Source organism: Corvus hawaiiensis, chromosome 3 (genome assembly GCF_020740725.1).
Source record: "Corvus hawaiiensis isolate bCorHaw1 chromosome 3, bCorHaw1.pri.cur, whole genome shotgun sequence".
NCBI lineage: Eukaryota > Metazoa > Chordata > Aves > Passeriformes > Corvidae > Corvus > Corvus hawaiiensis.
The window spans coordinates 61,773,272-61,795,373 of NC_063215.1; the positions used below are offsets into that span (position 1 = coordinate 61,773,272).

Sequence of the window (22,102 nt, forward strand, 5' to 3'; positions counted from 1 at the left end):
GGTGTCATGTACAAACTGACTGAGGATGCGCTTGATCCCCTCCTCCAGAACATCAGTAAAGGTATTAGACAGGACTGGCTCCAACACTGAGCCCTGGGGAACCCCTTTGTGGCCGGCCACCAACTGGATGAACTCCATTCACCACTGCTCTGGGCCCAGCCATCCAGCTATTTTTTAACTCAGTGAACAGTGCAAGAACTCCTGCCCAAGCCAGGAGCAGCCAGTTTCTCCAGGAGAATGCTGTGTGAAATGGTGCCAAAGTCCAGGTAGACAATATGCACAGACTTTCCCTCATCCATTAGCAGGGCATCTTGTCATGGAAGGAGATCAAATTGGTCAAGCAAGACCTGCCTTTCATGAAGCCACAGTGGCTGGGCCTAATCCCCTGGTTGTCCTGCACATACCATATCATGGCACTCAAGATGACCTGGTCCATGACCTGCCCTAGGACCAAGGTCAGGCCGACAAGCCTCTAGGTCCCTGGATTCTCCTTTGGACCCTTCTTGTAGACAGGCATCACATTTGTCGACTTCCAGCCATCTGAGACCTCACTGGTAAACCAGAACTGGTGATAAATTATGGAAAGTGGCTTGATGAGCACTTCTGCCAGCTCTTTCAGTATCCTTGAATGGATCCCATCCAGCCCATAGACTTGGGTCTGTCTAAGTGGTGTAGCAGGTCACTAACAATTTCCCCTTGGATTACAGAGGCTTCATTCTGCTCCCTATCCCTGTCTTGCAGCTCAGGAGTCTAGGTTCCCCAAGAAGTACTGGTCTTTCTAATAAAGACTGAGGCAAAGAGGACATTAAGAATCTCAGCCTTTTCCTCAGACTTTGTTGCTATGTTTCACCCCACATCCAGTAAAAGATGGAGTTTCTCCTTAAGAAGCATTTTTTATTGTATTTTATAGCTCTAGTCAGATTAAGTTCTAGTTGGGTTTGAGCCCTTCTAATTTTTTCCCTGCATAATCTCACAAGATCCCTGTAGTGATTTGGAGTTCTCTGCCACTTCTTCTAAGGGTTATAAACTTTTTCTTTTCTCCTGAATTCCAGCCAAAGCTCTCTGTTCAGCCAAGCCGATCTTCTTCCCCGACAATTCATCTTTTGACATGTGGGGATGGCCTGCTCCTGCACCTTTAAGATTTCTTTCTTTTAGAATGTCCAGCCTTCCTGAATTCCTTTGCCCTTCACGACTGCCTTCCAAGGGACTCTGTCAACCAGTCTCCTAAACAGAACTGTGTAGGATAAAGTCTCATCACTCTTATGCCCTGAGACTCATGTTCCAGTAAGTTTAAATCAAAATGGAAGACACTCAGAAGAAGCTAGGGAAAGAACAGGAAAGCCAAGAGGCAAGGGGATGCTAACAGATGTTGACTTAACCTAATAAATCAAAACTTGGGAAAGAGACTGTGAACACGGTCTCTCTAAGAACCTCCAAGTAGTGCACCCCCCAAAAAAGAGAAAATATCCTTATTGTCAACACAAACATCAGGGTTATAAATTGTTCATGAAAATGTAGGCTTCAAGTTAGGAAAAAATTATTCTAGTCATCAGAGCAATGAACTTCTGGAACAGTAAGCAAAAAGATGTTAAAAAGTAAAAAAAAAAAAAAAAAAAAAAAAAAAAAAAATTGGATAGAGCTTGGCCAGTTAATGCAGTTAATGGAAAGGAATAGGAGAGGCCTGCATGCAACCTTTCTGTATCCTGTTCCCCTATTTTGTACCTCTCCTATTCCACATAGTAAAGGACTATGGAGTGTTTTGCCTGCTCCAGAGTTTGCTGTCAGGAACCAGATGCTCATAGGTATTCAGTAAAAAATGAAGAGACTTCAGTTGTGAGAAAGAAGAAAAATCCTGGGGGTTCGGGTTGTCTCAGGATTGCCACAAGCCATCAGTGTCTTGCAGCCCTGACAAACACCCAGAGAGGTTTAAGAACTTCAAGTCCATCTCAAGATAAGGGTACTGCTTTTGGGTTTCATCTCACTTCTTCCATGCTGCTTGAAGCCCAACCAGGAGTTCTTACTTTGAGACAGTACAGGGAGCTGCTATGTCCTGGTGGCAAAAATTTGTTAGCCAATTCCAGCTGATATTCAGTGATTGTGCAGTGGCTTTTTATTTGCTTTGTCCCAGCATGCCCATGTATAGGAACACACCAGCCCCACGGCTGGGAGGCAGCGACAGCCAACCCTACCTCTTGGGTGAGAGAGGTGCTGGTGCTGAGTGCTCTCTTCCTGCTGGCTCACAGCCCAGCAAAAACAGCACTTTGGGACAAATTCCATTCTCTGGAACCTGGCAGCAAACAGCTCCCTGAATCAGCCACGGGTACCTGTAGGCTGACCCAACTCCTGCAAGTTGAAGAGGTCCAGGTTATTTTAAGGCTTCTCCTGCAGGACTGATGCAGCGTGGCAGCAGTCACACTGTCGGCTCCCAGCTCTCCCACAGAACTTGTGGCTGTGGTGGGGATGCTGTCACCATTCCTGCCAGCTTTTGGCACCACCCCACCCTGAGCTTGTCCTCACAGCTTCACAGCTTCAGTGCATACCAAAAGGGTTCTCTTGAACTGCCCCTGCTGTGTTACGGATGTGCCTTTTCCTTGAAGCAAACCAGAAGCATTCCTGCAGTCAAGCTCAGCTGAGGAGAGATTAAGGCTGTTCTTCATTGACACCTTGAAGTGTTGTTTGCAGTTTCCAGCTCACACCGTCTGCCATTCTGTAGCCACACCAATGAGCACTGTTTGGCTTGAATGTAGATGAAGTGTTCTAGCAAGTATGTCAAGAGTTGGCTCATGACCAAGCTTCAGTCATGTAAGTGTGTAGACATACCCCCAAACAAACTTAAATCTTTCTCTCCATTGTGGCAAGGAAGAGCAGGATAACTGCGTCAGCCAGTAAAGCTGACAGTATATTTGGATGTTTCTTGTCATACAAATGCCAAATATTTAAAAATTGTGCCTTCCAAGATTATGAGACTGGCTTTAAAATAGTGTAATCTTAAAATTAAGGCTCTAGAAATCCCTTTTATCTTCTGCTTTTCTCAGATCCTTCTGAGCCTATCAGCACCTAAAAATCACATTTTCCACCTTTACTTTGCATCTATGAGCATACAAAAATGAACTAAAATATGAAAACTGCTGTTCATACATGAACAACTCTCTTCAGAAGGAGGAGTTTTGCAGAAAAACATCACATCGTGGAGCTCACAAAATGCTCTCTGGAGCTGATAATGCTAGATTTTATAAAGCCAGGGACTGAAGTGGCCCAAGTTTGCACAGCTGCAAGAATGATATAGTTCAGATTACAGAATTCTTGCTGACAGAAGATACATGTGGAGTGAAAAACACCAGGTATAGATTACCTGAAAGGAACGGAAGAAAGTAAAAAGGTCAGAGGGGATTACAGTTGTTGTCTTGTGCAACGCAGTATGAGCATTTCAGTCACACACCAGGGAAACTGCTTCAAGGCTGTCAAATTCTTCCTTCAGCCCAGAACTCACCCACTCCCATAAAAAGTTACTTGATCCCGGCCTATTTTGGAGGACTGGCAACTGGATTATCACTTGGTACCCTAATCAGGTTTTATCTACAGAATGCAGTGTGCCACTGGAGTGTTCATTTCTAACTGATACCACATACACCACCATATTCAGTGCAGAAAAGCCTTGAAAGTTCTTCACATTTTTAAATTGTGTTACATAGGATTTTTTTCTAATGGTTTTTAATTGTTCTAAATGGCACACTGCTTGTGTTTAAACTGTATGCTACTTTTTTAAACTGTTTTGTGTGATTGTTAAATTAGCAGATTCTTTTTAATTTAAAAATACACTTCTAAATAAATCCTCTGAAAGTTTAGAGACTTTGTTATCCATTGTAATTAAGTATAGTTTAAATTAAGCACATTGTTACTTCCCTTTAGTCTTATATCCCCAGTGACTTTATGATATCAAGACTCAGATATATTCTAATACTTAATATTTGTCTTTTAATTTGTTTAAAAAATTAAGTATAAGAATCTTTTGTGTACAGATACAGAAATAATACAGCAGTTCAGATATTGAACATCACTGCAATTTTTTCCCCCAAGACCCCTTAGGCTGAGTCATAGAAAACACCCTCTTAATTTTCAAATTTCCTACTGCCTCTTCATGTATGACAGCACAATATATAAAACATCATATGATGTTCCAAGTATTATTATTATCCTGATAGAGGCTTCTCTAACATCAGGGACAAGGGCTTCATAATGTAATTCAAGTATTGCAATGATCAGCATTCCTGTAGTGTAAAGCTTAAGATGTCTGACCTCAAGGAACAAACAGATTGAGGTATTTCATTATCAGGAATCTAGTCTCTACCCATAAACTTTCACTGAAATTTAAAGTCAGTTAAATTATGTAGGTTTTTTGCTGCTTGCTAAAATGAAGAAGTTTTGCACTTTCTATGAATCTCTACTTGATAACTGCAGTCTTAATTACAGTGAATGTTACTAATTTTCCCCATCAGCCAACTCACTAACGTTCACTATTTAAATACAGACTCCTGTTTCTCCTTTTGAAAAAAAGGCATGGGACTCATCTCACTTTACTCTTGCAGTACATTTACACTGCTAAGCTGACTTCTGCCTCTAGTATAGAGTGAGAGCTGTGCAGTGGGGGTGGGACACCCACACACCTCTCATGGCTGCTCCTGGCACTTGTGTTAGGCACTTAAACGAGACTGGCACAAATTCTCCTGCCATCACTGAGTGGCTCCAGATAACTCTGGTTGGATACTGACATTTATCATGGGTTTGTTTGCCATGGATTGCAAAGAGAACAATGATGATGTTTTAAGACAGGAGTGACCATGATACATCTTTCCATGTCAACAAGGTATCAGCTCTTCTGGTCCTGAGCAAGCTGCTGCCTGGACTTTCAGTTATGCTTCTGATTGAACAGTTTGTCTCTCTTTCCCTGTCACTGTTAGCAAAATCTTGACTCTCAGAAGTCCTAGCCCTTTTGACAAAAAGACAAAAGTAATTTTGGTATCTGTATGTCTAAAATTATTGATAAAATCTCTTAAATCTCTATAATTTATAATCCCTAGATCTGTTCTCATTAAGGGGCAGACATCTGCTTTGTCTCAGCTTCAGGACTTTTGACTTGCTGTAACAAGCAGGTTTTTTGTGGGAGTCTTTCTCTGCCTTGGTCAGACAGCAGGCTGTACATAATGAGCAGTCCTGGGCCAGACTGGCTCACCCATCCTTTATCCTATTTCCTTCTTTTCCACTGGAGAAAGCTGAGAGTATTTGTGTGCACTTTTTATGTGGCTGTCTCTCTGTCATCACGTGTATTTCAGAGGAAGTCAGTCTCACTTTTCTTTTACTGGAAATCCAATGGGATATATCCCTAAATATCAAATCAAATTTTGTGTTAATTGAAGGTGGGCTTTGTGTTGTATTTCACCTTCTGCTGTCCTCCAATTCTTCCAGTCCAGAAGGAACTGGGGGCTCTGTTTCCACCTTGGGAAGCAAGTTATTTCACTTTTCTGAGTAGCACAGATGGCACAAACAAAATATATCATAGAGTGAACAATAGAAAAGGTCTGCTAATAACCCAGATTAGGTTATGAAGAGTAATCTGTGCTTCCTGTATTTGTGGAATCGGCCTGTATCTCCATAAAGATTAATGTAAATGGTAACTTTTTCTTTGCATAGCCCAATATGACCATTCCTGTTGGTCTTAGCAGTCTTGTTCAGTATGTTTCTGATCATGATATCTTTTGCAAGATAAGCAATAAACAGTAATTTTGCAGCCTGGAGTTTTGTGAAGTTGTGCAACTCATTGGTTTCTAAACTGTAGTGTATGTGTTAGTTGTTTTCTCAGTGGAGCATTTCATTGAGCAAAATTCAATTTTAAAAGGCTGTGAAAGACTTCCATTAAGTCTAAATTGAACAATATTTCAGTAAAGCACATACTTCACACTAGTGGCCATATAGATGTGAAATCAATTGTTAGCAAGACTGTGTTATCACTTGAAATCTTTTCTCCATAATGGTTCTATTTTCAAAGTCTATACAATTCTTCTTAAAATATATTTGCTAATATTAGCTGCTTTATTTTAACAAGGCTGTATGGCAAAACATTTCAGTTGTTATTATTCTTATGTGTGCTAGGGAAACTGGGCTAGAATAAATTATCATTACATGATAATTATGTGAAATTACATGATACATGAAATTATTTGGAAACCATATACAAACAGCAGTTCTCAATGATACACCATTAAGTGAAGCTCTTAAATTGTTGTTCTCTTGTCCCAGTAATATTCAGTATTCTCACTGACAGCTTGGATGAAAGGTTAGAACATACATTTAATAAATTCATAGAGCAGAACAAGTGTGTTGGAAGCAAGGCTATGGAAAACAACAAAGTAAAGATGAAGTAGTGGAGCACCCTAGAAACTATGGGGTTTCCAGCAGTTAAATTAGAGCAAATGCAGAACTATACATAGAGCTCAACAAATCCGCTGCAGATGGGAAACAACTGGCCAAGCAGCAGTTCTGTAGAAATGACCTGGTCCCAGGCTGAACACGTGCTGTTGATGTGCTACTTCAAAGGCCAGGCTCTAGAAAAGGGAGTAACAAAGCATCAAATGTAGTTATTTTGCTTCAGTCAGCACTGGTAAGGCCTCAGTGGAAGAGCTTCCCCCACTTGCAGGCACTGCAGCTCAGGTAGGGTCCAAGAAGTGATCAGTCTGGGCTCAAAGATCTAAAGCACATGGGCCTTCAAGGAAAGATTGAAGTGTTGTTTAGTGTAGAGCAGAGAAAACAAAGTCATCAGAGACACCTTCTTGTAGCAATGGGTGGCTGTGAAGAGTAAAGGATTCAGCTGCCATGTGTGCTGTTGGTAGAGGAAAGCAGTAATAGGTTAGATCTCAGCAAGGATGATTTAGTATAAACATCAGGAAAAAATGTAAGCATCAAGGAAAAGTGGAGCCCTGGAATAGGTGGTATAGGGGGAATTAATGGAATCATCAACCATTCAGATGTTTAAAAATAGGTTAGACAAACATCAGCAGGTATTGTATTGGTCAGGGTGGGCAAAGCGATCTCTCAAATCACCTGCTACCTCTGTTCCTTTAGTGATTTCTATTTATGTGATAATTGTAAGAATAATAATTATACATAAAAAAAGTAATTTGTATAGCTCCAGAAAATTTCAGGGTATGTAGCCAAAAATCTAGCATTGGTTCTGGAATTTATTGCATGGCTTTTGTATTTACATCAGATTGAAGAATTATAGTTCTCATCATTTTGCCCATTCAGTACTGCTTGAAATTAATAGGGTCTGATGGCTTTGTGAACGGTCTTTGTGCAATAAATATATGAACATAGTCAAATGTCTGTGGTAGGATATAACGCATTCATACTCATAAGAAATGTTGGTCTTTAACCTGCTCACAGTCCATGGAAAAAGATGGACTTCTTCAGATTACCTAGGGAGTGGGGGAATCACCCTCTGGGGGTACCTTTGCCTCCCCTTCTACATATTCTGCAGCAAATATGTATTGGAGATATATTCTTGGTCTTTCGTATCTTAGTCTGTGATACTAAAAGTTTGATTTTCTCTGGATTTCACAGAGGACTATCTGAAAAAATTGTAATTGGCAGGAAATCAGAATAGATAATGTAGAGGTCAGTTTTGACCGTTGGTTCTGTGAAACCCATTCAATGGGTCATTTATGAAGGTTTTATAGTTGTTATCAATACATAATGAACATGACCAATATGTGTTAGAGATACTTCTACAACAGACTCATATAGGCCACTTATTAACCTGTTGGATTCTCACTCATTGTCTGTTAATCCTCTAGATTGTTTACTCTGTGTCTTGTGTACGGTGTGTGTTAGAGACAATACAGCACTTTAATCCAGAAAATCTGCTATACAAAATTAATTTTTACAAGGATAACATTTTATTGATGTTTTCAAAGTAGTATGGTACTGGACACTTATTTTTTAAATAATTGTATGTTTAATCCTGAGTAATGTTTTAGGAACCATACAGTATAAGGCTTTTCTCCCTCATAAGCATCGTGTGGCTAACAGAGAGACTGTAAAATTTATCCCAAATCTTTTCTTAATGAAACATTTGCTATTGCATGGCTAAAAAAAAAAGTCTCATTTATAGGGCTTTTTAAAAATTGGAATTCAACTCCAGCAACCAGTGATGACTAGTTATTGTTCCTTTTGTCAACAGGCAAGATGAAGGAAGTTCTGGCAGCTTACCATGTCCCGGGCTCTGCAGAGCTAAGTGAGAAGTGCGCCCATGTTCTAGCACGCATCACATCACATCGATCTTGGGTCTGGAGTGCCAGAAGGATCCCAGCGCTGCGCTCTGAGACGGCTCTGAGCACCTCAGTACCCCGTTTTTGACAGAACCCAGGGATGGCAATATTACACACCAGTATTACCTGTCTGGGGCAGGTTTAATTTTATAAATTAAAACAATAAACTCTATGAGTTTCTAGACCATATTTGTGCTGTTGAGGATGATCTGCTCAGATGAACAGTTTTGCATCCATCGAAGAGACAGGTTCTTCTGCTGGACCAGAAGATGACAGTGGACTGTATATTGTAACTAATACCATTTGTAGAATCTCCTAGTGCAAATAATTGAAGAACAGGTTGCAAGAAAATCCTGTAGGGAATAAGACATGCTTTGTTTTGATCTACAGATTTTTAAAGAAGTTTTGTTTTTTTAAAGATAACCACTTTTACATAACACTATGTGTGCAGTCTATGTGCAGCTCTTCACTGTGGCTGTCTGTATTCCAGAGATGATGAATTCCTTGTAAGACACTTCAACCTTTTAAAATTTGTGATGAATCCTTAAATTATAAAAGTATAATGACAAACTAGAAGGGAAAACTTCTAGGGTTTTTATTTGACCAGATGTTTCCAATTACTTCCTGTTAGTGTCCTAAAAGGAGAAGGAAAAGGCAGGAAGTAGAAATTAAATACAAAAACCCCCACATTGCATTTCTTTTTTTGGCATATGCACATATCTAAATGTGTGTTTGATCTAATATCCAAGGAGAGAGAAACAGCTAAAAGTTAGCTGAGGCATCACACGAAGGGTCTGTGTTTTTGGGCTGTATTTGCTAATTTTGTCTCTTGAATAGCTATAGAAAAGAAGGAATATGAATATGCCCCACCATATGTGAAAAGGACATACTTGCCATTCCTTTATTTATTTTTGCTCTTTCAAAAATTAAAGTGTCAGTTATTTGGAATGCTGTAGTCTGTGGTCTCTTTACACTTGTTTAGTGAGATCCTTTCAGCAAAATCATTCCCTTTACAGTGTAACTGCATGGTGACCACAGCTTTGGGCCTGTATAATAAAGATCTAAATTTAAAATTTTTTTTCTCATCATTTTCTCTATTTTTATGCTGTATCTGCAAGTCTTTAATTGGAGTCCTGCTCATTGCTGATCACTGGTTAGAATATTCAGCAAAAAATGTTAGAGAGGAAGGTATTTGCATGGTTGAACGTTGTTCTCCTTTGTATTATTATTTACAACAGATTAGAGGGCAGATACAAAATGTTAGCAAATCAAAAGGGATGCCTAAATTCAATTTGCTTGAGCCCCTGGGACAATAAGGAGATCAGGCTCTTTGCATCCCAGATTTAAGGCCATGTTCAAGTATTTGGCATCTGGTCTCTATTAATTAGTAATCCTGGAAAAGTATTGGAGGAAAAAGCTGCAGAAAAGTTGAGTCTTAGCTGGCTTTGATTTGCTGTGTGTGATATATTGTGCTGAACACACAGCTGTTCTGTACAGCAGAGTTCAAAAGCCAATCAGATTCGTTTTACTTCCTCCTTATTTCCTTCTCCAAAGGAAGAGAAAATTTTAAATTATAAAAATGTTCTTCATGTAACAATTAAGTTTGTGGGAGCAAAAACTGCACATTGCATTTCAAAAATTAATGTGGTCCTGACGAGGCTGCCTTAGCCATGCTGCATTATAGCAGGGGTTAGTCCCACTATGGTTAGCTCATAGCAAATATCTGAACAGAACATCTCTGAAACCTTTTAGTTGGGTATCACTATTGTCCTGCATCTTATGTAGTCGCATATGGATGGCAGAGTGCTCGCTGCTGTGACAGCTGTACCAGTGCATTTAGACACAAATAGGGGCAGACACCAGTGTCTCAGTGCAGTTTCCTGATCAATTTCAGCTAACCTAAGGCTGAGCTCCTGCTCACCTTCTGTCCTGCTCACACCTTCCCACGACTTCCATCAAGAGCTGCACACCTAAGGCTTCCTGGTCTGACTGAAAACATCCTTGTGTAAGAGTTTCGCTCATGTGCCAGCTCTGACACCAGGGAGGTGGTGGGAAGGAAAACCTTTTTATCAGTGGTTTAGTTTTAGGTTGGCTTACACTGATAGAGGACCCATGTTCTCAGGTGCTTCTGTGATTTAACTAATCTTGTTACCTAAACTTTTTGTTTCAGCACGTTGCTTCACTATGGCTGAGGTGTTCTTTAATTCAGTAACACCACAAAGAAAGTAAAGCACTGGAAATTAACTAAATCCTTAGAAAATAATACTAATGGCATCTTTAAAACTACTTGCACAGTGGCAGTATTTGAGGTACCAGAAAAACACAATTCCACAAAAGTAGTATATTCCTGCCATTCAAATTACTCTGAATATCAAAACTTTTTCAGAAAGAGAGAAGCGAAAGCTGTGGGCCATAACAGTACCAGGGCAGCCAAAGCCTGCTGTGCTAGCAGACCCTTAGCTATTAATGAGGTTTATGCTCAGTATGTGGGCAGCTGGACCCACCAGAACTGTACATTCTTCAGCTTGACCATGGCACCATTTGAATATGAATGGCAAGAATGAATTGCCCCAAGAGCAGGGCCTTATTTTGAAGAAATGGCTTTTTGTCTGTGTCAGAGGCTGCTGAAGTCTGACCATCCTGTTGGGTGAACTTTTCTGATGAGAAGTGTGACTGTTGCCCATCTGTTGAAGGAGTGATTAAAAAACAAAACACAACAAAACAGGCAAACCTCTTGGCCCTGCAGTAAGGGCAAGGGTTGAAGCTTTTTGTTCTTTAGATGAATCCCCCTTTGAGGTGCCTCACCGTGCTTTCCCTTGGCATCTGGACAAGCCCTTCTTTGTGAAAGGACATGAATATGGAGAGACCTGCAGTGCACCCGTCTCTTCAGTCTGCTTCAAAGGAAAGTTTCAAAAGTCATTATTTTCTGGCAACTTTAAACATCTGAATGGGAGCAGTGCTGGCTCTACAAACAGTATGAGCTGACTTTGATGACTTGGAGCAATTCAGTATTTGCTCAACTAGAACAAATACTAAATGTGGTCTGTGCAGCTTAGCAGGCAAGGGTGTTGGTTTTGCTGACTGAATGTAATGTGTGAATATGGATTTCACATTCAAATAAGATGGTCTTAAGTAATTTCCTTAGCAGACAATAATCCATTCCGAGAATAAGAACATCTGTTCAGGGCCCAGACTGGAAATAAATTGTAGGTTTAGAGACAGATCTTTTGTCCAACATTGTTTGGGCACTAGACATGTAAGAAACAGTTGACTCCAGGTCACAGCTGGGATTTTGATGACAAAGTATGAGCATGTCTCTGCTACAGCTGAGCACACCAAATCTTACCTGTGACTGCAGTTCTGTTCCTGCTGCTAGTCTGCACTGCTGGGATAGCACAGGCTTTTACGAACATCAGCTTGCTTTAGATTGCTTTCAGTTACATTCCCTTGGGTTTGAACTATGTGTGTGTGTATATGCTGCTTTTGATTCATCCTATACATACACAGAAAACCCCACCAGTAGTCATCAAATGGTTATATTTGTTGGCTATTATTCAAAAAAGCCCAAGTTTTTTAGAAACTATGATCATATTTCATAAGCAATTATGTACCTTACTTTTAAAATTCTCTGTTGCAACCTTCATCTAGGAATCTACATTTAGCTTGGATAGTGGGAGAAAGTTCTTTACTGTGAGGGAGGTGAGGCACTGGAACAGGTTGCCCAGAGAGGTTGTGTGTGTCCCATCCCTGGAAGTAGTCAAGGCCAGGTTGGATGGAGGTCTGAGCAACCTGGTTCAGTGAAGTTTCCTTGCCTGTGACAGGGGATTTGAACTAGATGATCTTTAAGATCCCTTCCAACCCAGGCCATTCTATGATTCTGTGAAATCTTGTCAAGTATTAGCTAAGGGAGTCTCACAGAAGTTTGCAGGCAGTGTATCATTTATTCTAATGTGTAAGTAGATAAACCAAGTCACCAGAGAGCTAAGTAAATTCATGGATATTTCACAAGAAGTTGCTTCACTGCAATCAACAATAAACAAAACTAATGGTCATGTAAGGAAGCCAACATCTTAAGAAGTTATCACATGATTTTTGTTACTCTCTGTTGTGCTTGCCTTCTATGTGAAGAGAGCTCTTCTGTCAGCAGCTTCACTTCACCTCAGCTGCTCTGAGAGTTCTGCACCCATCCCTTCTACATCTTGCAAGAAACAATTATGTTGTATTACTCTATATGATAACCTCAACTGCCCTCCAGGACTCGCTGTGAAGAGCCAGATCTTATCACTGTTTTGTTAAACTCCATGCCAGAGCTGGAAGTTCCCCTTTCCACCAAGGCTCCCTATTGCCAGCACAAAGCTTTAAAATGTTTTCTACCTATGTGTTACTAGAAAAAAACAGAAAAATGTTTGATCAACTTCAAAAGAAAAACCAGTGTGATAAAAGTTGCCACCTTCCAACTCAGAGGGAAACAGGTCAAAGAGTTCAATGAAATGTTCCTGAATGTAGAAGCAGGACGCAGTGCTTGCAGAGGGCTGTGGGAGCTGTGCCCTGCTTGACCTGCCTGCAGGGACCTGCTGCCAGAGCTACTGTGAGGCAAAAAGCACTGTCCTCCCATGGCCCCACAAAGCACATTTTGTGGCAGATGAGCTTTGGCAGGAGAAGGAAAGCTTTTCCTAGCTCATTGTTACTCCTGGTGACAGCACAGCCATCACAGCGATAGCAGACACTGAATGGGAACTGGACTGAAGCTGTCTGTATTGGCAATTTGCTGCATTTTCAAAGCAATAATTAATTACTGTACTGAGTTCCCAGGGCGTGTGGTGAATTCTCTATCAGTGGGAATACTTAAGTCAAGCTTTGTGACCATTCAAAGGGTGGTGAATCCTGGTGCAGGCAGAAGGGATGTGCTTGATGTGGGGACTTGTTGCTGACATGTGCTCTTTGGAGGATCAGGAGGACCTCAAAGCTGGTGATCAGAATGACCTTGAGCTCTCTGTTATCTAATCCCAGACTCTTTTCACAGCCACCACTCTCTTTTGACGCCAATATTCACTTTGCCTTCAGACTAGAGAGTTTGTGCTCTGTCTCCATAGGGAGCTGGCAGTGCGGGTCTGTAACCATCAGCAGGTATAAGAAAGACAGCAATTTCAGTTGTACCTTGTAAAAGTCAGCCAAATAATGAAGTTTTTATTAAAATCCCAACTGTGTAAGTTCAGACTGAACAACAAAAAAAATCCTTACTCTTACTTAGGCACAAAGTGTCCTATTAAATCCATTTTGAACTGGAAAATCAGTAACTAGATATTCAAAATTGCTGAAACCTATTGCCTTCAGTAAAATTCTGGAAGCTAGCCAAAACCAGGAGAGTGTTTACTTCTTTGTGTGCAAGAAGTTTTGTTTTGAAAAATGGGCAAAATTATATGTCATATCCAGATCAGATTCCTACCACAGAAGTACTATAAAATATGTTTGTTAGTCTTTTTGCTAGTCTTTCCTGCTTTTTGCTGCGACACTGAAGTGTCCTGTGCAATACAGATTTGGACAGTTTCAGGAATTCTTTCCCCTGAGCCTTGTATTTAGCAGATTTTGTCAGGTGGATTTCTTATCAAAAGCCCTCATGAGGCCCAGGTTCTGCTGTTCAGTTTATTTTGGTTTTGTTTCTATTGTTTGTCAACAGAAGAGCTGCAAAATAAACATCAGAATGTAAAAGTGAGTCCAGGTAAGCTAAGGCAGAGCTGCATGCTTTCCAGCTGGGAGACCCTGTCTGATGTTACACACCCCCTCCCACTCCCCAGCAGTGGGTATATTAAGCAACTCATAAGTGCTGTTCTGAAGTTTGTGTGTTGAAAGCCCTGCTTGGTTCTCCATGTGAGATGCTGACGGGAGGTGCAAATACCTTGGCTTTCTTTAGCTTGGGTAAGAACTGAAGCACTGGCAGACCTGGGGAATAGGCTTTCTGAAGAAGTCAAGCCACGAGTTGGCAGAGATGGGACCTGTCATGTTTGTTTCCTGAAATCACTCCTTTCCACAGCAGGGGAAGCAGGAATGGCCTCTAGTGTAAGTAAAACCATCCCTGCAGAGTTTGAACAATTACTGTCATCTCTATCTGGAAGACACTCAAAGGAATCTTTTCTGTTGTTGTTGGGGTTTTTTTATTCTTTTTTGGAGTGCATATTGTGTACATCGGCCAATTCTTTTTCCATGGGCATTCTCGCAGCCTCCCTGAGTTTACCACAGTGACACAGTAAGAGAAAGGCTTGTTAGCATAGCTTCGAAATTGTTGTCATCTCTTCACTCACTAATGCAGCTTAACTTCACATAACTGATTTCAAGTGCTGTAACAGTAAGAAAAAAATGAAATTTACTTAGCTGTTAATGTAATGTCCAAAGAGAATGCTATTCATTCCTATTCCAGCTCCGCTTCTCAGACAGTTTTACAGTCAAGTTCTGCAGGGAATACCAGAGCAGTGATTCATCGTTAAGGGCAGCCCATCCTCCCATCTCCAGGCCAGAACATTGGATTTCCCAAATGTGACAGTTTATAAAATACAGTCAGTGACGAGACTCCATTTTCTGTGCTGTCAGTATTCCATGTATGTTTTTAAGGATTTCAAACCCAGAGATGGTGATTATTTTTTTTCTCTTTATTCATAGGCATAAATTCAGGAGCTCCAGAAGCACTAAACAACATATATTAGGTGATAAATCAAAGCAGTCTTTGAAATCAATAGGAGAACCTGTACATAGCAAATTAGTTCTGTAATGAATTACATTCCAGGCCCTGGGCCCTTCTTGTGTGTAATCACTGCATTATCTCCTCCTGTAATAGTACAGAGTATGTGCCTGCACTGATTTGTAGGATATACTTGTGCTAAGAATTACACACTGGGTTCCTGTAGTTCAATTGCCTCTTGGAGTTCATGGCAAAGCTTGCACAAACTGCAGTGGGACAATGGCTCAGGATGATAAATATGTATCAGTGCACAGCAGAGACACAAACTGCTATGCAGAAAATCACGGATATTTGCCACATATGGAAACTCTCATCTCATCATGATGACGTCCCTATGTAACTGAATTTGCTGTAAGCGAGTGTAAACAGAAACTCGAGGGAGAAAACAGTGTCCTGGACGATGAAGATATCCATGTCCTGTGAGTGTGTACAGTCACACAGCAGGTTCTTTCCCTAGTTAAGTTAATGGGAATCAATTCGTCCTAAATATGCAAGGCTATCAACAACTGAACCCAAAAGACACAAGAAGCAAACACAGAGATACAGAAGGGCACAATTCATTTTTCTGCAATAATTGTTTTTTCTAATCTTTCTGTATCCCAAAATGAAAATTCAGTTGTCACCTTAAATAAGTTTCCGGCAGTTACAGGGGCACACCAGGCTTTGAGACAAAACAAAAGCTCTCTTGCCCCTAAGATTCGTGGTCTTTACTCAAGAACAATAAAAAATAATAGAAACACGTGGAGGTCATTTGAAAGATGAAGCCTCTTCAGCAGCGGTAGCACTTCAGATGATGAATCCTGCCATTTGAGTTTGGAAAGGCAACTTCAAAGTCATGTTTACCTGGCTTGGTGCCCTGAAGGTCTTTCCTCCCATCCTTGCTGTGTTTCTGTGCACAGGAAAGGTAAAACCATGCTCTGAGTCATGGCAATGCTATGAAGTCAATGACCAGTTCTGCTTCATTAAAGCTATAATGAGTGTTGCTGGCCCTGGAAGTGTTGGTCAGTGCTTTGTGGCAAAGCTGTGTAGGTTCTTCTGGGGCAATTGGCCACAGCAGAGCCAGTGTGAATATGTGGCCACCTCTGGTCTTTCGATGCACACTCCTAGCAAAGCGCTGCCATGTTCCAGGGTAAATCAAAGAGGAACCTCTGAGGTCAGAGCTCCAGCAAGCACAGAAAAGCATTCTGATGTAGACAGCTACTGACTTGCTGCAGTGGGGAAGTGTGGGTTATATAACTTCCAAATGCAGATGAAAATGTCTTGTAATAAATTTTAACTTCAGTCTTAGGCTTTTCAGATTATTATGCTATATACAAAATACAGATTCTTTGCTGTTCTGTTTACTACCACGTATTCCAGTCAGCCTAACTCTTCATTCTTGTTCCTAAAAAGTCCAGGTTGTTAGGAACCATTTCATATTTGTTTCGGATCATCTTTTTAGGTGCCATACATGCTTAGAGTGTACTTTTCACTGGCATTTTTCTATGTTCTTATGGATGAGGACTGCCATTTGGATGAGTTTAAAAGCAGTTCTCTGCCACGTTTTGCACTTTGTTTTTACAAGGTTTTTCTAGGGCAGTTCGTGCCCATCCTGCTCAGGGGCAGGATGGTGCAGCTTCCCTTCCTTTCTGAGCTCCAGCACTCGCTACCCTTCCCGCTGAGATCCGTGGGCCGTGGTGGCAGATATCCCTGCTGGGCCAGGAGCAGACAGTCTGTGCCCATGGATTTGCCAAAAGTTAAACAGCTGAAGCAGAGCCCGGGATCTGGGTTGTTGCCACTATGGACTCCAGACGGGAGTGATCTGTGGCAGCATTCCCGGGTCTCTGAATGAAGGTGAAGGAAGCCAATTAGAAGCTAAATGAAATTATATATTGAGTCGAAGTTCAGACAAGACAGAGTAACTGATTGCATTCATTGGGAGACCTCTCAAAAGAGCTCTTACTCCAAAGTAAGGGCTGTTTGCCCAAGCATATTTTCCTTCTAGCTGATGCAAATCTACCACTTTTTTTCCCTTTCTTCTTTCCTTTTTTATTTCTTTTTTTTTTTTTTTTTTTTTTTTTTTTTTTTCCCTGTGCAATGGCACTATTAAATCTTTTCATACTTTCGGAATCAAAGGGACTTTAGATTTTTTGGTTTCCCTTTACTTTTTCCTGGATCACTTTTTTTGGGTTTAGTTTGGTTGGTTTTTTGGTTTGATTTTGTTGTTGTTGTTTTTGTTTTGTGGGGTTTTTTGGGGTTCTTTTTTTTTTTGGTTTGGTTTTTTTGGGTTTTTTTGGGTTTGTTTTGTTTTTTGTTTTTTTTTTTTTTTGTCAGGGTGTCTGCAGGTGCCCAGCGCCGCTGGCACGCGGGCGGTTGTCCCGGGTCACGGCCGTGCCGGAGCGTCCGAGGCTCCGGCGGGAGCGGGCGGGAGCGATCCCGGCGGCGGCGGGCGCCTGCTCTTCCCCGCGGCGGCCACGGGAGGGCGGCCCTGGCCAGCCCGCGCAGCCGCGGGACGTTGGGGTTGTTCCCGGCCGTTCCTGTCTGTCCCGTTTCAGACTATTCAAATAACTCAAAGAAAAGGGGGAAATATAACCTGGGGAGGCGAGGGGTGTGGGAGGAAAGAGGGTTTTCGAACAGCTTTTGTGCTTCCGAGGGGGGCTCATGGCTTTCATGCTCCAGTCCCATCACACCTTTCCCCTGTTACTTGAGGAAGCCTCTCATGCAGCCACGTGGAGGGGAAAAAAAAATATTGAAGAAATAGACAGAAAAATGTCATTTTGAATCTGGCTCTGTATTTTACAGCCCGTTCTGTCATTACTTCCAGGGGAAGTGACTTACTCTCCTGGAATTACCATTAGCAGTTTTATTGCAGAAATTTTCTACATTCCTCAGGATTCCACTGCAGCTGAGCCCATCCGCAGGCTGCCCAGCGAAAAGCAAACACCCGCACATGTCTCTGTGCTCCAAAGCTGGGCCTGGGGATTAGCAGCTAGCTAAGAGATTAGCTTTTATGCCTGGGCACTGGGGTGTTCACAGCCCTTGCTACTTGAACCAGCCTGTGCGGCTGGCCGTGGAGGAATGGCTCAATGCAGAGGCCAAGACAAAAAGCAGGTAAACACAGCAATACCTGGGAGCCCTGTCTTAGCCGACTTCAAGCTCTGTCTCTACCCTAGCACACAAACCCCACATGGGAGCTTCCTGGTGTGAGCAGAGTGACAAAGGTGCTTTCCCGCAGGATGGCTTAGCCCAAGCACAGCTGTGCATGAACTCCCTGCTACTGCTTCTGTTGTCTTTGACCAGCTGGTCAGAGCTGGCTTAGCCTCATGCTGTGTGGATGTAGCTTGACAGATGAGCCGATTTTGACTAGTTCTTCACATGTCAAGAAACTGAAATATTTCTTGAAATGGCCAATAAAGAGTTGAAATGACCTTTGAGGCATCTGGTAAAGGAAGACTGAGAGGAGATGTGAAGCCAAATCTTTCACCCATCATCAGCTCTCTGAGATGCCACAATATTTAACAGTTGCAGAGTATGCAAGCATTTATGGGGCATTTGAGAATGAGCAAAGATGTTTCCTGAAAGCAGGGGCTATGGATGTCTATAGAGAACTTTTATTGTCACCTTGCTGTCTGTGTGAAGAGTGGGAGCCAGAGAACTGAGAGGGGAGTTACTCAGCTGTTCACAATGGAAAAGAGAAAAGGAACTTGCCCAAAAGAGAAACTTCATTTTATCTTCATACAGCCCAGGGACCTTCACTGTTGGAGAAGTAGAAGTGAGTGTGAATATTCAAACTGGGCAAGCTGTAATGTGAGCAGTGAAAGTGCTGCAGTCAGGCAGAGACTGAGGAATGTAGGTCCCTGGCACACTGGTTAGAAACTGCTTTCAGGCAAGGTTCAGTCTAAAGATGGATTGAAATAGCAGACCATCCAATTTGATTGTAGCAGATGAGGAAGACAGAGAAAAGCGGATGAGGAGATCTAGTATAAATCAGCCAGAACAGAAGGAAATACTGAGACCTCTTCTGTCAGGTGGGGTTTTTCAGACAGAAAGCATTAAACCTGAAACACAGAAGCATTGGGCTGCTGAAGCTAAAGCAGCTAAGGGTAGGCTAAACCGCTAGCAGAAATGCCTATTTGGAGCAGGGGTGGCAGCCAGGGTAGTAATACTCATTCTCTTGGACAAATTTGTATTTTCTTCCATTTAATCAGTGGTTCTGTCTGCTTTGCTGTATGTTCCTCAGCTGCTGTAGCTCTCACTTTCCATGCTGGGAAGCCAGGGACAGGCTAAGCAGCAAGAAAGGCAGTGGTCTCCTTCATGCCTTAGCAAAACCAAGACCTTTCCCCTTCTTGTGTTCCTCTCTGCCCTCTTCAACACACTTCTTCTCTTTCCACCCTTTTGTACCATCTTCTGTCATGCTCCTGCACCTCCATCTTTATACCAAATCACCACATTTAAAGTATTTTGAATTTAAATTGGCCTTCCTCTCTCTCCAGAAACAACTTTTCTCTGTGCCTTCATTTATGAGTCTGTAGGTCAGCTCCAAGGAGAACTCACAAGAGTGAACCCTTTGGTTGCTTCATGTGGCTCTTGTACAATCAGATAGGTTTCAGTACACACGTGTGTTGTGCTTAGGGTAAAGAACCATCTCTTTCATCAGTGAAAACACAGGCTGGCTCCATGGCTTTTATTGCATGTCATAGGAGAGGGATGGCTGTGAGCACGTAGGCAGGATGGCAGGTTCAGTGGATTTTCAGCTGTGAAAATATATCAGCTGTCTCCCCCAGACCCAGAAAGATTGAGTGCAGCCACAGACCAAGTTCTCTTCATGTGAGTGAAACCCCTCGAGCTCCCCAGAGCTCAGCCTTCCAGTGCAGGAGCACTGTAGGCGTAGGGATCTCCTTTACCCAACCCACATCTGTTTTTGCAGTCCCACTGCTGGTCTGCCTCCAGTGGCACCAGCACAGCTGTGCTTTACCAAGCCCCACATGGACCTTTTCTAAATGTTGCCAGAGGGTGCCTGTGGCCACCTTTCCAGCAAAAGGAGAGGGTTACATGCGTCATTAACAGGCCATGTTTACACAGAAAAACCAAAACTCCTCACAGAATGTGACGTATGCACACAGGGAGGCCAGTTGCCTTTTCTGAAAACACAGTGACACACTTGAAGGCTGCCAGGTTCTGCAGCTCTTACATGGTGTGCAGATGGTGAATTTTTTCAACAGATTGAGAAGCTTTGGGGAAAAATTAAAAAGAAAAAGAAACAAGAATTAGGAATTACAAAAGCCAAACACAAATCCTCTGACAATTGTCGCTGCTTGGAGTTACAACACATGCAAAGGATGGCAAAACCACTGTCAGTGAATCACCACAGAATGCGTCGAATTGACTAATTCCTCGGGAGTGGGAGTCGTGACGTGACTCATTCCCAACCTGGAGACCAAAGGGAGGTTTTGAAGGAAAAATGTTGGATAAAGCAGGTTCTCTGCAAAAGAATGAGGACAATTTTAACTCCAGCCTTTGATACAATTTTATTAATGCTCTGTGATGTGATTGTAAAACAAGGCCATCCCTGTTTGGTAACATCAGGCACTCATCTTTAGTGGAGCACGTTGGCTGCATGTGGGCTGGACAATGCTGAGCAATTTCATTTCTTTCACTGACAAGTGCTGCCTAATGTTTTGATGTGTTTTTTTGATGTAGTCTTGAGACCGCTGTGCCTACTCTGCAGGCAGGGTCCTAAAGAAGCAAGGTGCTGTGAAAATACTACTCAAAAGACACCATCCTTCTTTTTCAGTGGGGATTTATCAAGCCTTGCATCTGATTCACATGGGAAAAGAAATTTTGATTGTATGAGTCACTTCAGTCTTTGGATACTTAAAATGTACGGTGTGATCTGATGCATGACTAACATGTTTGTGTATTTAAGAGTCTGTGGATTCTAATGGAAGTTACAGAGCCATATCTAGAAAAAAAGACACTTCTGAGCATAGTGGTTCATTACTTTTCATCTATACATAATCAGCTGCTGTTTCATAGAGCTAAAAATATTCCTCAATGTTTTGTGTGTTTTAGGACTGTACTTCAAAAGTCCCCTGCATCAAGTCTTTGCTTAAACATCCCACTCATCTACCATTAACCATCTCATTGTGTTTCGTTGCAGTTCATTTGCAAAGCCTGTGCACTATCTAATTAACACAAATTTTGTTGCTTGCTGCAAGCTTCCCTTCTCCAAGCTGTCACTCCCAAATAGGTTCATGAGAAATTTCAGCCTCCCTTTGTTAATTGCATTTGCAAAGTGACCTTTATTCTCTCTGGATACCTTCATTATTCACAGGTAGTTACTGAGTAACCTGTAGGAATGCTGCAGGCGTGTCATCTCTTATTAAGAGTTGTGCTCCCTGGCTATTCAGTGTTGGTGTTGTGGGACTGAGGGCCTGATCCCTCTGGTATTGGCTCAACCCTCCATTTGGAAAGGATGTTCATGAACCAAACTTAGTGAAACTTTTTAATTTACAGGGATTTTCTAATGACAAATTGAGCTTGATATAGCAAGAAAAAAATGTAGAGGAAAGTCAGGATATTTGTCATTCTCTTTAACCAACACTTTGCATGTAATATTTCAAACAAAATAATTAGTTGCATTTTAAATTAATACAACCATGAAAATTAATATTAAATAATTTTTATTCATCCTAGTTGTGGATTTCTTGGTGAGGATTCATTCTAAGAACTGCTCACGGCGAACTTAGTGAAACTTTGTGAATAGTTTCATTTATAACCAGCAGCACTCTGAAACACATTGCTATTGAATTTTCTCATTCTTTGAATCAGTGTTTATAATAGAATCATAAAATGGTTTGGGTTGGGAGCAATCTTAAAGATGATCTAGTTCCAAACCCTCTGCCATGAGCAGGGACAATTTTCACTAGACCCATCCAATCTGACCTGAAACACTTCCAGGGATGGGGCATCCACAGCTTCTCTGGGCAACCTGTTCCAGTGCCTCACCATTCTCACAGAGAAAAATATCTTTCTAATATTTAATTTAACCTCTTCTTTTCCACTTTGA

At 41.7% G+C, this 22,102-nt stretch overlaps 1 protein-coding gene across 2 annotated transcripts in view; it reads left to right on the forward strand.

Moving 5' to 3' along the window:
• SCAF8 (SR-related CTD associated factor 8) overlaps positions 1-22,102 on the forward strand; it is a 153,815-nt gene that overhangs the window by 81,084 nt on the left and 50,629 nt on the right. Inside the window, exon 21 of one of the 2 annotated variants that reach the window (XM_048297284.1) lies at positions 8,234-9,269. The exons of the other annotated variant lie outside the window; for it this stretch is intronic. The gene's annotated coding sequence lies outside the window, so the exon portion shown is untranslated. Of the gene's footprint in view, positions 1-8,233; positions 9,270-22,102 lie in introns of those variants that run through there. 2 annotated transcript variants of the gene reach the window in all.